At 47.3% G+C, this 13236-nt stretch overlaps 1 protein-coding gene across 6 annotated transcripts in view; it reads right to left on the bottom strand.

Moving 5' to 3' along the window:
* Nucleotides 1-13236, bottom strand: part of LOC126544093 (uncharacterized) — a 263161-nt gene that overhangs the window by 61834 nt on the left and 188091 nt on the right. For 4 of the 6 annotated variants that reach the window (XR_008608628.1, XR_007602058.2, XM_055061700.1 and 1 more), the window contains exon 1: nucleotides 7887-8807. The exons of 1 other annotated variant lie outside the window; for it this stretch is intronic. The gene's annotated coding sequence lies outside the window, so the exon portion shown is untranslated. Of the gene's footprint in view, nucleotides 1-1128; nucleotides 1251-7886; nucleotides 8808-13236 lie in introns of those variants that run through there. One more of the 6 variants, XM_055061699.2, reaches the window with a different exon arrangement.

The raw sequence follows: 13236 nt of genomic DNA on the forward strand, positions 1-13236 counted from the left end.
AAGTATACATTTCGCTACGGTGGCAAAACCTGGAAATACGGAGATATATAAGGGAAATAGGGGACTCAAAGCTAGCGGGTGGCATCTGACTGGCCTGCAAAATAACTGAGGCAGAGCTTGGATTCTACTTCTGTGCAGTGCCACTGACGCTATACTTAGGTATCCACGCTAAGCAGCACATTACCGTTATTTAAAAAAAAAAAACTGATTACTCGAAGTGGAAATTACTCCACGTAATTCCTCTTATGAACACGATCTTTGGTTTTAAAACGTCGGTTGCTCTCATAAGGTCAGCAGGTTTTAGGACACCTGCTCTTATATCCTAAACAGGTGTGCTTGCAAAAGAAGAGGCGACGTCGTAAAGACTGCGCATGCGTACGTGTGTCAGACACTTCTGCAGGATTCCGAAAATGCACACAAGCCATACCAGAATTACATATACCGCATAAAAAAGAAAGTTCTATTTCATTATTTAAATTAACGTAAAGAAAATATCTTGCCAGAAATCTCGGGAACAATTTGAAAGAAAGTTTGGCTGAAAGAAACTGTTTTTCTATTTTTAAAACGCGCACCCGGCCCTGCATAGCTTTTGTTCATCGCGTTGCACGAGCTCTCGTCACCCCTCAGTCCCGACGTTTCACGTACAGCGTAAATGTCGAAGCAAGAGGTATAGGGAATACATAGGGACCGAGCTCACGGGTTGTGCATGCTATCTGTACGATTTAGACTACCGAGAGCTTCCATCAACGTCTTCGCATGGCTCTGATAATCGAACGGGTGAAAATGGACGTCAAAAAGAGTTCCTTTAACGAAATCATCAGCACAGCCGATGACGCGCGCGTCTCTACGTCTGTCGCGAAGGCTCAGATATATATATATATATATATATATATATATATATATATATATATATATATATATATATATATATATATATATATATATATATATATATATATATATACATATATATATATATATATATATCAAGCCCCCTCGTGTTTCTCGCGGTTCGCGACGACGAGCCTCTCTCACGTACCGTCCTTGCTGCCTTCTGCGAGTAGAAACTGCGAAATCACGAGCGAGTGCTGCTGCTGCTGCAGCAGCAGCAACAGGCGCATCGGTTACCTGCGAATCCCGTTCCCGCTTTCGCCTGAGGTCTCTCTCGAACATCTGCGATACAAGAGTTTACACTCTATCCAACTAGTGCGAGTGTACGGCGCGTCTTCTTCCGACGCCGTTCTGCACGAGCCAGGCCTCGCCAGGCGGGCGCGTTGCTGATGTGTTTTTAGGTGCTGAATCAGCCCCGCGCTGTTTCGTTTAACTCGCGGCGGTTCGTTGGCGAGCGCGTGCATCGTCGAGACGTACCGCGCGGCGCAGCTGTAAACAAGCGAGCACGCGCGCGCCCATCCGTCGCGCTGCAGGTGCCTGGTCAATGACTCGCGCGCCTGCTTTGCGAGGCTCGTCGAGAGAGTCGCGCGGTCATGCGGCTCTGTGCGTGCGCGAGAAGACGGCGCTCTGGTTGGACACGAACGGTAGCCCCGCGAAACACTGTGGAAACGCGCGCTCGAGACTCCTTAGTTTCGTTAAGCAAACCAGGTCGCGCAGACGTGGCGTGGCGCCAAGTGAAACCCCGCGGCATGGTTCTGCCCCGTACAGCGCATTCCCCCCCCCCCCCGCCGGCCACCTCAGCCTCTTTTTTGGCTGCCGGCACGTTTGCTAGAAAGCGCCTCATCGCGTCGCTCCTGCCCCCAACTCTCGCCCCGCAAGAGACAAAAGGCATGGCGCACCGAAAAATTCATCGACGCGAAGGAGCCGCTTTTCTTCCTTTATTTTTCTTCTCCGACAGAAGAATTTCGAAAGCATGTTTTTCTTCGGCTCGGCGGCGTAGGCGCCGAGAAGAAAGGCTCTCGCGCGTGCCGAACGGCGTTTTGAAGGGGCGCTCGCTGTTCGGCTGCGGAAGTCAGCGCATGCGTGTCGCTGTCCGGGCGGGAAATAACCGAAGATGACACACGCCGCAAACAACACGTATATTGTGTGTCCCACTATCGCACTGTTCTCTGCAGGGGCGGGGTGCGCAGCGTCGTAGTCGAAGATTTCAAAGGCACATTCGAAAAGTGAGGTACCGGTGGAAAATGGAACATTCCCCTTTATATATATATATATATATATATGTATATATATAGGAAGAGAGAGAGAGAGAGAATCTTTCATCCAAGTAGCCTTCGCCACTGTTATTTTGTATGCGTGCGCATTGTTCCGCGGGACGTCACAAAAGTAAAAGAAAAAAAACAACGATCGATGTAAGTACTGATGGTGCTTCTGGAATAATGAACTCACGAAAAAGCTGATAGCAGTAGCATTACGCACTATATTTTCTTCATTTTTTTTACTAAATTGGCATTTGCGATTTCGTTCGCTCTTTTCACCGTAACAAGGACGCTTTTTCTTCATGCAGCAACTTTCCCACATTGAGACTCTTGTTAGGCGAGCGAAATGTTCCTGGCGAGCATACACGGAGGGCCCAGTTCAAAATTTAATGGCACTTGAATTTGCATTTTCGATGTGCGTTCTGACTTGGGCGCGCTCTTTGCGTAGTCTAGGCAAAGATGGTAAAGCTTTTGCGCTTCAAATAATGCATCATTAGCCATTCACTTCGACCGTTTTTTCGGAACACCTTATTTTAATCGACATTATTTCGTCATGCATCCTTTACAACAATTCTTTTCCTTTATCTTAAACTATGTGCATATCCCCCCACCCCCACACACACACTTTTCTTTTTCTGAGGGGGGAGGTGTTTCCGTATCAAAAACGCTATCAAAAAGTATAGATAATAAAAAGAGACTCCGAGACAACCTACACGAGGGTGCTGAAGCAAAATATGTTATCCGAGTATTCACGCATAGGTGCTCTCAACAATATGCAAGTGTGTGTTTTCCTCGTCCACGTCTCTGTGTCGATCGTGTTCCAAGTTAGTTCATGGAACGAGGTTTGATCGAGAGTCACCGTTGAACGGATATGTTTATATAATTCACGCCCTACAGCCTTTCTTCACGTTGCCTCCCATGCACCTCTGCAGAGTAACAGCGTAGAGGAGTTTTACCTGAAGCCTCTCTGCATTCTCTCAAATAAACGTCCTCTCACTATACCACAATAGGAACACTAGAGTCTGTCGTAAGGTGCCACAGCCGGAATGGTTGGGAAAGTGTCTAAATCAGTGACGATGTCCCTCTGCTGAAGCCATATACTCTTGATCAACCACTAGGGAACAGGAAGCCAGCGATACAGAAGCATACACTAGGGAAGAAACGGGCAGGACGAGCGCTCATCCTGCCCACTTGTTCGCTCGTGTATGCGTCTGTATCGCTGGCTTCCCGTTCACAGGTATGTGCCGACTCTCCCAGCGAGAAGCTGTGCTAATCGACCGCCTTTCAGGGATACCTCGGCTTTTGCGTGACGAAATATCTCGCGCGGCGCCTGACTGAAGCGACCGGCATCCTGCGGCCACTGCTCTCGAAATCTACGCGACGTAATAATAAACGATTGAATGCGGAGGTGCGAGTTCTTTGACACATCCGCTGAAGGCTTTCCATCTTCGTCACTCGAGAAATCGTCGTGTGACTTCTTACCACGAATTGAGCGGGGCGTCTTAACCGCGACAAGTTAAGCTGCACATAAAATGCGTTATACGGTATTTCGAGTACACCACACCTCGTAGACATCACGTAGCAGTCGCCAATGTAGCACGCATTTCTCTTCGCTGCTCTCGTTTCTGCAGCAATAAACGCAGCACAGGATGATGTAATGGCCAGCGCGTTGCCGCAAACACATCAACCCGTTCTCCCAGCGGCTTTCAAAATCCGTGAAGAGCGGCTCGCGTCGGCCCGCTCTTCCGCGGCGACGACGGCCATATCTCACACGCCGGTTCTTTCAATGTCTTTCTCTTCAAAGAATGCGGCCAACCTTCACAACCATTTCAGAGTACACTCACGGTTGTAGACCGTCTATATGGAAGGCACAAAATTGATCATCCGCGACGCCCTTCCATTTCTGCTTTTACTCCGTTCTTTTCACGAAACCGCGCAATAATTACGCTTCACTGTCCATGTTCTGCCCTTTTATTCGCTTTTTCCTTTCACCATGCACGCACACATATTTGCGCGTGCGTGTGCGCGTGCGTGTGTGCGTGTTCGCCTCTTCAACAACGTGGAGCGCGCGCGCAATAACAATAGCTGCTGGCCCTATTTTGCTGGCGCCTCGTGTACCGGCCAGCAATCTGTCTGCGCTCATGACAGGCTCTATTCAATGGAAAAGGGCGCCGCGACGTAAGAGAAATCACAAAGCGCGTATGGCGGCGATATGTACGGTCACTCGCACCCTGCAGCAAAGTAATGGCGCTGTTCTCGCCAAATAATAAAAGCTCGTTGGTGTTCGAACGTGAGGCGGAGCGTTACGTCGGTACTGGAAGGAACACGTGCGCGGATAAGACAGTCAGAGGAGCGGTGCAGAGACGCGTGCATACAAATCGCCATCGTGGCGCGTGATTGCTTCTTCTTTCTTTCTAGCCGAATCAAACGGTTCCAATGTTTCGCCCGAGTGAATGCGGGAAAACACCAAGCAGTATGGGTATTTACTTGGTCACGCCAGCACCGCTTGTGCTTTAAAACGTGCGCCTCTGCTGTCTTGCCCCTCGCCAGTCTGCGTTCACGCCATGTCAAATTATACTACGTCAACTGATGAACGCGAAATCTTGACTGGCTTGCTACATCTGACACGGAATTTCCAACGCAGCGGATCAACGCAGCTCTCGCGTTGTTGAATATATCTTGAACAAGCGACAGGTGAACAGAACGAAAGAACGATTTCATTGTGCCAAAATCTGCCGCATACGGATAGCGCGTTAATCCCCTGCCTTGTGTCGGCTCCGTTTCGCCCGATCGCGAGATTCACCGTGCCGTCGGTTGCTTTTTCGTATGGTAAGACCTTTTAATATAGTTTTGAACAAAAAAAAAAGAAAAAAGAAAGGAGAGCAGTGTGCTCGAGATTAATCAAGTTCACTGACCTGAAGCACCGTCTCATTCAACTTACTCGAGACCTACATGACTTTCTGGACGAGAAACCCAACCTAAAAATCCTGCCTCGAATTGTTCGCGCTTCATTTGCTCGCTACAACACGTATACGGTATACGGCGAACGCGATTCGTTCAGTGTTCGGAGAATGGAAGGGCGACCGCGAGCGTCGAGATTCAACGGGTTTTCGTACGGGCGTGAACTAAGCTCTCATTTCCTTCCAATATTTGTGCAACCGCTTCGTCTGTTTATTTTCAGTTTGCCACAGCACTGCTAATCTATTTCTTTTTTTTTTTCGCTGGAAAGAAAAGGGGAATGGTTCGCTGGCAGCTAATCAACGCAAGTCTATAGCGGATTTTAGCGTATTACCAACGTTAATCCGGGGATATTGTAAAGATCCGTAAAGGAACACTGAAGAAACACACACTGACTTTAAGAATGCGAAAAAAAAATGCATTTGAACAGCTCTTCCAGGAAGCGCTGAAAGCTTAGCAGGCAAGAAAAAAAACGAAGGGATTTAATGAGATTAGTTACATTCGAATAACTGCAATGAGAGAGATAGAGCTGTCCTTCCACCCCTGCCCTCATGCATATCTCTTTTCAGCCAGATCATGTCGAGGACGCACGTGGTAAGGAAGACAAAACGGGCGTGGTCTGTCACGTGATCTCGGCCGTTCTTGTTTTGAAATCATCATAGTAGCCAGCGGTGGCAGGCATCACGTCCAGCTATGGTGTTGGGCTGCTAAGCACGCGCCCGCGGGATCGAATCCCGGCCACAGCGGCCGCATTTCAATGGGGGCAAAATGCGAAAACGCCCGTGGTACTTAGATGTAGGTGCACGTTAAACAACCCCAGGTGGTCCAAATTTCCGGAGTCCCTTACTACGGCGTGCCTCATAATCAAATCGTGGTTTTGGCACGTAAAACACCATAATTTAATTTTAATCATGTAATACTAATTCACCGGTGCCGCCGATGTTCCCGCCAATTTCACGCGACTACGCCCGATGTAAAGGCTTCGGTGGCTTTCAATCGACATCCTTGAGTGTTTTGAAGTAGGTAGCCCAGTACACGTTAAAGGAATATTTCTCGTATACCTCACGACGACATCATGGCGACACCATATCATCAGTCCATGTACTATTATTGCGTGCAGAGAAGTGCCTCAACACGCCAGCGCTTGCATGCAGATGTTACCGAGGGATTCATCGCATAAAGTTCAAACACACATCCGCGTCAGTACCTTGTTTTTGTTATCGATAGCATTCCAGATCCACGTTCAAGCGTCGTGCCTACGCATGTCGCATGTACGTACGTAAGTACGTATGTGCGTCATGCGGCGTACAAAAGAAAGAAAGCGAAGTGAGCGCTCAACCTTTATAGGACATATGGCTATACCTATCATACCATGGCTGAAGAACTTGAGAATTTTTCAGGGAACCTAGCTTCTCGCTGTCAACAACACTTTGTCCAATCAAATTGGTTAAGTAAAAAATAATAATAATAATAAACGTGACATTTATTGCCTCATACAATCGGACCTTCTTGGAGTCGCTGCAACTGCTCGTGCCCAATCACTTCGGTTTAGTGCGAATGCAACTCACCTGAACAAGAGGCCAGAATGACTATTTCGCGCTGGGGCTGACATTCTAACGCCAACCTATATAGCTTGAAGCACAACACGCATGAAAAAAAAACTTCAAAAATTAATATAACTGTCTAAACGCACATTTTTCAGCTCTTGCGATGCTTTAAACATATTACGCATCGGCTCAAAACGTATTAGAACTACCAATCACCCTACCAATCGCATCATTATCTCCCTGTCTGACGCCTGACAGGCTCTATAAGATATCTTGGCAGTCACTACCTAACCAGGCATCGACGTATAAGTGAAATTATCGATACTGCTAAGCAAGTGCTCGCATGCCTACGCCGCAACCTTTATCACCTTATAGCGTTCGCCACCTCGCTTACGCGTCCGAATCTACCGCGCGCCAGCGCTGCCTTTGATCTGCACCATGCATATGTGATCAACACACTAGAATCAGTCCAGAACCGCGCAACCAGGTTTATTCTTTCAAGATACCCTTATAACCAAAAGTTGTTAATTGTCGACGTGCCTACAGTGCAATTTTTCGTCAGTCCGTCTTTCTCCCTGTGCCTATAAGCCCAAGGCTGGAACGGTCTTCCCTATCGCATCTCCCTTTTGACTGACCATTCCCGTTTCAGAACTACCATCGAGAGCCGTAATCATTTATGATCTATTTCTAGCACCGCATCGCCGCCCACAACTCATGTAATGCCGCGCTGGAGTACTTGAGTTATAGAAAATAGAATAAAAGCAAATTACTGAAGTACGCGGTAAGGCACATTGGACATGGGAGTTCCATAGTCTTTATACCTTCTACGATGCGCAACACTCGAAGAACGGACATAATTTGGCCTACTACGGTGGTTCACTCCAGGAGCTTTTTTCTTCGTGCTAACAGCGTCTGTAATATCAACGAGAGCTCTGTAAATACCGAGATGTCTTTGACATGTGCCGTAAGACATCCAGTTCAGAATGCCGTCGCGTGCGCAAGCAGCCTGCAGTTTCGCTTGGCTTCAATATGTCGGCCGTTGGCGCAACTAATCCATGCACGCAAATGTAATGTTCGGCTTTCGTATTCTACGTCATTTCCAACTGCTAAGGAGGAGAAAGTCGTCAGGACGCAAGTATAGCGAGCACTCCCTTCCCTGCTTATGCCTAGACCACTGTCATGGGGCCGTTTATTAGATTTACGGGTATACCAATGGCCGCAGGTTACTTACCCCGATAAAGGTGCCGCTGGAGCTCTTATTTCTGTCTCGTCCTGCTGGCGACGTATTCAAGAAGAGAAAGATGCGCTTTTAATTTCTTGCGCTCATTTAGTGTTTTTTTTTTTTTTTTTTTATCACGCGCCTAGTGGATACGCAGCGCGCGGGAGAGAAACATCTGCGCCTAACAATATCTCCTCTGTCAAAATCTGACAGAGCGGGAAGACAACGCGGCAGAAGAATAGGCAGGAACGTGGTATAATAGCATTACGTGCCTCTATAGCGTCTGCAGCGAGGGAGAAGGGACGCCTGCAGCATGCCGGGAGGCGCAGCTATCGCGACATCGGTATATGGCTTCCATCATAGCGTAACGATATTTGCGCACTGGAGCGTCTGCGCTGTCTGGCGTTGTATACGGAGCCAGGTCCCGGCGAGGCACAACGAACAGCAGAGCTTCGTCAAATGCCTATGGCATCAGTCTGAAGGCCTTTAGCGCTGCATCCCGGTCGTCGCCAAAGGTCAAGGCGCATAAGCCGTCCTTGCAGGTGTGTGTACCTTGTCTAGACAAGACGCCATCAGTAATCACTGTGGTATGATATCTCGAAATGTTCTTCTTTCCTTCCGCGGAAACAGATATACTCTTGGTTGTCCTGGCATTTCATTTCTGGCGGTTTATTGTCGAAATGTGCCTGCATTTTCTCATTTCGGCTAAGTATATAGATCTGCACTGCTCAGACGTACGAGTTCATAAAGAAACGCACATACTTCCTTTGTGCGAAACACGTCTGCGCTTTGGCGCCACCGTGAAAATTTCCTATTGTGATGGCGACCATTCATCGGTCACGAGGCTGTCCACCGTTTCTAAAGAAACTTGCATAATAATGCATGGGGACGTAGCAAATTATTAAATAAGGGCGGCAACACTTCAATAAAATATTTAACATTGCTTTAAAGAGATTTCTTTGCCTCTTCCTTCGACTTTATTTTATTGAATCATACAAACCGATTTCGCTTGCCAGTTGCATTGGAAAACTAATGGAGAGGATGGTTCTAGCACGGCTATACTCGCGGACTACTTTCTGTGACTATGAAGGGAAAGTTACAGGGACGGAGCTTCTGCACATGTGTTACCGCGCCAACTAGTGTTTGACAGTGCTTTTGGTTGCTTGGAATAGAAGCTGAACCGGCGCAGCTTCCAAGTGCGACGGTTTCGCGTTTGGCCAGACGCGGAAGGGAAAAGCCGCAAAATAAGTAGACTTTTCCATTCAGTGCTGTGTTTTGTCTTATTTAACTGTTGCTAATAAGGTGTTTATGTTTTCTCTTCCCCCAGCTTAAACTAACGTGGATGAAAACACGGGACTCTCTTGAGAATCGCTCTAACTTGTGCGCGCTTTGCCTCCGTAGCTTTCCCTTCGTAGCCACAGAAAGTTGTCCGCAAGTATAGAATGGTACCTCGAACATTAACAGGTATATACAGACACAATGGCTGGTTTCAGGCATGGCCGTTCCTCCATTGACAACGTTATCGACTTGGCGACGTACGTCTAGCACCAGAAGTCTTGCAAAAGATTATCTACTGTCCTGTTTCTGGATGTTAAAATAGCATACAATAACGTTAAAACAAATACAATAACCTATCGCAGACGCGCTTGCTGTAGCTTAAAGGAGGTATAACAATCCTGACTTGCTAGCGTCTGCGTCTGAAAAGAATTCTTCGAGGCCTGCGGCAGCGAGGCACGCCACAAAGCAGTCGTAGGTGTCACCGTACGTACGTTTTCTCTTGGTTTTCCCTGTAAGCGCAGAAACCTTTTTTTCTTTTTCATTTCTTTTTCACAGACATATTAAGTGCTGTTCAAATTCGCCGAAAATATATCGTGCACCTAGCCGCGTTCATAGCCGCATGCGTACGTGAGATTCCGGAACGACGATGTTAGAACCATTGAGAAATGATACTATTGGGGGCGAGCTCCACCACTGGAAAAGCTGGCGCCACCGTCGGCGTGACGTGGCATGAGGGATCACGTGTACACGCAGGCCGCGTCGGCTGTTTCGGAAGTGCCGAAGCGAGCTGAAAACGAAAGTTTAAAGTCCCACCTGCGCCGCGGTTCTGATTAAGTGGTGAGGCTTTACCGTCTTGGCTGTCTGCTTGACAACATTTGAAAGTACTATAATAGGTAGTGGCTGCCTTTGTAGGCGTGCAGCATGGTAGGCTACTGCTCGGTGCCGCAGTGCCGGACGTACGCAACGGAGCCCGGTGTCAGCCTTATTCACACGTACCCGCAGGGCAAGGAGCTGCGTGAAGCTTGGCTGGCGAAACTTAGAACCGGCAAACAGCCATTGGGTATGCAGCAAGCACAGACGTGAGGAAGATTTCTGCTACAGCGCCGGGACTGCGCAATGTTCAGTGAGTAGCAGAAAACGCTCACTGAGACGCTCGCCCGTGCCCGCTGCCCGGCTAATGTCATGACGGTTTGGCCTATGAACTTGTTGATGCTAGATACTGGCAAGTTCACTGGAACAGAAAGGGAGCGGTAAGACGCACATTAATATGGTCACGGTTGTGTTATGAATTAACGCACTGGATTACGAAGAAGTAGCAGCGCGAAATCGCCCGCTGACTGCATACAGTGCGACGCAACTTCAGAAATAATATTGAAACGTCCAAGAATTTAGAAGAAAGAAATATTGAATCGTCGCGACGGCACATCATAGTCGCGCTAGGCGTCGAAGTCCCTTGTTAAAACGAAATTGTCTTTGAACAGCTCTGACAACGTTCACGCAACAATGGTTTCTTGTGGACTGTCAAATGCTCATATACTACGGCCTGAAGCTCACAGCACGGTATGAAAACGCTCTCAGTGAAAACGAAACACTGTGCGTGGACATGCATGCAGACGCGCGGTCGGTCGCCGCGAATCCGTGCGATCGCTGCATGCATTGAGGCTTCGTTCTGTTATGCGCCATTTGGTTACACAGACGGCCCACTATAAGAACATATGCCACATAGTTTGCGCTCAGCATCTGCTTACCTTTCACGCAAGAAGCCGGTTCAGGAGACCGGATCTCAGTTGTCGTAATCAGAAGTTTGAATCCTCGTATGACAAAAGTTTTTTCTTTTTCTTTTAAAAAATCTGAGGGTGGTAAGCCAGAATTCACCTCCTCCAATACACTACATCTACAGGCTTGGAGTGACACTTGACAGCGGCAAAAGATGCCGAGAGTCAGTGGGGCGATACTAATCCAGGTACAACCAAATTAGGAAGACCCACTAAGCTTCAACAAAAGACACTCCCTCACCAGAACAGGAATTGGCCTCCCTGGTGCAGTATTCCGCCACTCCTTCCCAAATGACTCATTCGATCAACCAATGGCCCTCAGTTTCCAGCAGCTGCGGAGCACCTGACCAAGGCGATGATCAGACCTGTAGCGCAGCAGAGGGTGCTAAGAATCTCCGCACCCGGACTGGCCGCCAATGGAAACTGACCCTGGCAACCACTAACAGCCGAACTCTCTCGAGTGAGGCTAGCTTAGCTGGGCTCTTTGAGGAACTATCAGGCATTGTTTGGGATATCATTGGCCTTAGTGAGATTAGAACTGGTGAGGCTTATACAGTGCTGAATAACGGGCATGTCCTCTGCTATAGAGGTCTCCCAGATAAGAAGCAATACGGGGTATGACTACTAATCCATACGCACATAACGGGCAACATTGCCGGATTCTACCGCATTAATGAGAGGGTAGCAGTAGTCGTAATAAAATTTAATAAGAGGTATAGAATAAAGGTAGTACAAGCCTACACTCCAACCTCCAGTCAGGATGATGATGAAATAGATCAGTTTGATGAAGATGTTGAATTAACAATGAGAAAAGTGCAACTTCAGTATACTGTAGTAATGGGCGACTTCAATGCAAAAAGGGGGGGGGGAAGCAGGCTAGTGAACAAGCAAGTGACATCTACGGCGTTGATTATAGGAACGCTAGAGGAGAGATAGTGGTAGAATTAGCGGAAAGTAATAAGCTGCGAATAATGAACACCTTCTTCAGAAAGCGTAACAACAGAAAGTGGACCTGGAAAAGCCCTAATGGTGAAACAAGAAATGACATAGATTTCATACTTTCTGCTGATCCCAGCATAGTGCAGGATGTTGAAGTGTTAGGTAGGGCAAAGTGCAGTGATCATAGGTTAGTGAGGTCTAGGATTCACCTCAATTTGAAGAGAGAAAGAGTAAAATTGGTCAGGAAGGAACAGGCATACCTAGACGAAGTTAGGGTAAAAGCAGGCCGATTCAGGCTGGTACTTGCAAACAAATATGCAGCCTTAGAACACAGAGATGAAGATGACATAAAGGTAATGAATGAAACCGTAACTAGGCTGGCTTAAGAAGCAGCAATTGAAGTGGGAGGTAAGGTACCACGGCAACCAGTAGGCAAGCTCTCCCAAGTAACAAAGGACCCAATAAAGAAGCGACAAAGAATGAAAGTGTCCAGCTCAAGAGACAGAATTCGCGGAACGGCCAAAACTGATCAACAAGGAGAAAATAATGGATATTCGAAATTATAACGTAAGAAAAACTGAGGAAGCAGTAAAAAATGGACGCAGCATGAAATCAGTGAGAAAGAAACTTGGCGTAGGACGAACCAAGATGTATGCACTGAAAGATAAGCAGGGTAATATCATCAGCAATACCGAAGATATAGTAAAAGAAGCGGAAGAATTCTATACTGTAATGCAAAAGGATAGACAGTTGGGCGAGTTGGTACGGTAACATGATTTTGGCTTCTAGCGCGAAGTGAAACACGGACACAGAAAGGAGCAGACAGGACGAGCGCTATTCTATACTGACCTGTACAATACCCAGAGGAGTCAGGATACCTGCATTAGAAACAGTAATGAACAGGATACAGAAACTCCTCCTATAACTAGCGATGAGGTCAGAAGTGTCTTGCAAGACATGAAACGAGGAAGAGCGGCAGGTGAAGATGGAATAACAGTCAACTTAATCAAAGATGGAGGAGACATAATGCTTGGAAAACTGGCGGCCCTCTATGCGAACGGTCCATGACTACAAGGTCCCAGAGAACTGGAAGCATGCCAACATTATATTAATCCATAAAAAGGGAGACGTTAAAGAATGGAAAAGTTATAGGTCAATTAGCTTACTCCCAGTATTATATCAGATATTCACGAAGATAATTTTCAATAGAATAAGGGCAAACTTTGACTTTAGTCAACCAAGGGAACATGCCGGCCTCAGGAAGGCGTACTCTGCAATGGATCACATCCATATCATTAATCAGGTAATGGAGAAATCCGCAGAGTACAAGCCTCCCTATATGGCTTTCATAGATTAGGAAAAGGCATTTG

The sequence above is a fragment of the Dermacentor andersoni genome, chromosome 1, assembly GCF_023375885.2.
Source record: "Dermacentor andersoni chromosome 1, qqDerAnde1_hic_scaffold, whole genome shotgun sequence".
Taxonomy (NCBI): Eukaryota; Metazoa; Arthropoda; class Arachnida; order Ixodida; family Ixodidae; genus Dermacentor; species Dermacentor andersoni.